The sequence below is a fragment of the Ictidomys tridecemlineatus genome, chromosome X (genome assembly GCF_052094955.1).
Source record: "Ictidomys tridecemlineatus isolate mIctTri1 chromosome X, mIctTri1.hap1, whole genome shotgun sequence".
NCBI classification, from domain to species: Eukaryota; Metazoa; Chordata; class Mammalia; order Rodentia; family Sciuridae; genus Ictidomys; species Ictidomys tridecemlineatus.
In genome coordinates, this window is record NC_135493.1 from 96,468,124 (window position 1) to 96,469,503 (window position 1,380).

The 1,380-nt window shown below is 41.8% G+C and overlaps 1 non-coding gene across 1 annotated transcript; it reads right to left on the reverse strand.

Annotated features, from left to right (window-relative positions):
* Nucleotides 1–898: 898 nt before the first annotated feature.
* On the reverse strand, nt 899–971 carry Trnav-cac (transfer RNA valine (anticodon CAC)). The gene has a single exon. It is a non-coding gene; the product is annotated as a tRNA-Val (tRNA).
* Nucleotides 972–1,380: the final 409 nt, after the last annotated feature.

Consider the following 1,380-nt stretch of genomic DNA (forward strand, 5'->3'; position numbering starts at 1 on the left):
AAGGCACTTAATTGGACATCTGAGCACAGCGCCAGGAAATCAGTGATCCTACTACCCTCAGACACTTTCATCTGGTGAATGGCCCTCTGTTTTTAAACCCCAGGCACCTGCCTTCACTTATGTAGGAAGATTTCTAGAACACTAGAGAGGTATAGTGCAAATCCTGGTGTTTGAGTCCTACTCCAGGAGATGCTGGTTTAACCCAACTTTTTCCCTTGTCCCAAATGGGGAACACCTATAAAATGTTTAAATATAGCATATAATAATATTAATTAATGTAATAATATATATAAGCTCTTGGTTATGAGTTCCAACCTCTTTTATTGCAACTTTGTTGATTTTCTTGAAATACTTGCAGAATTAAAAACTTGGGCCTTTAATTTGGACAAAGGTGTGGCCTGTCATTTCCAGTTTGTTTGTTTGTTTGTTTATTTATTTATTTATTTTGTACCAAGGACTGAACTCCTGGGTGCTTAACCACTGAGCCACATCCCCAGCCATATTTTGTATTTTATTTAGAGACAGTGCCTCACCGAGTTGCTTAGGGCCTTGGTAACTTGCTGAGGCTGGCTTTGAATCTGCAATCCTCCTGCCTCAGCCTCCTGAGCCGCTGAGATTACAGGTGTGCATTACTGCGCCCATCTTCATTAGCAGTTATTAAAGCCAATCCTCCTCCCCTGGTGATGCTGATGGGCCTGTAAGTTAGGGAATCACACACAGAAAACATTTCCCCCACTACTCAGGGCATTTTCTGAATACAGAAATGAGAAATTAGGATGAAGAGTGCCTGCTCTTACTCTAAACAATTTTCCTGACTTGGGAGAGGGACAACGCCATTGAGGAACAGAGCTTGACTGGGTTGACAGTTTTGGAGGTGTTCATCATTTTTTTTTTTTTTTGGTGATGCTGGGGATTGAACCCAGGGCCTTGTGCATGTGAGGCAAGCACTCTACCAACTGAGCTATATCCCCATCGAATATATTAGAATCTGATGCTGAGCCTGGCGTGGTGGCACATGCCTGTAATCCCAGCAGCTCAGGAGGCTGAGACAGGAGGATCATGAGTTCAAAGCCAGTCTCAGCAAAAGTGAGGCTCTAAGCAACTCAGTGAGACCCTTTGTCTAAATAAAATACAAAATAGGGCTGTGGATGTGGCTCACTGTTTGAGTGTCCCTGAGTTCAATCCCCAGTACCAAGAAAAAAAAGAAAAAGAAAAAGAATTTGATGCTGAATGCAAGGGCTATCTAAGTAGATGACATTCTACCATAAAATTTCTTTCTTTCTGGAAACATGTAGATGCTATCAGGGCTCTGAGAACATCATATTTATTTTCTCCTGTCATCCCAAGTATCTCTGTCAGTGATAAATAGTGTTTCCATAT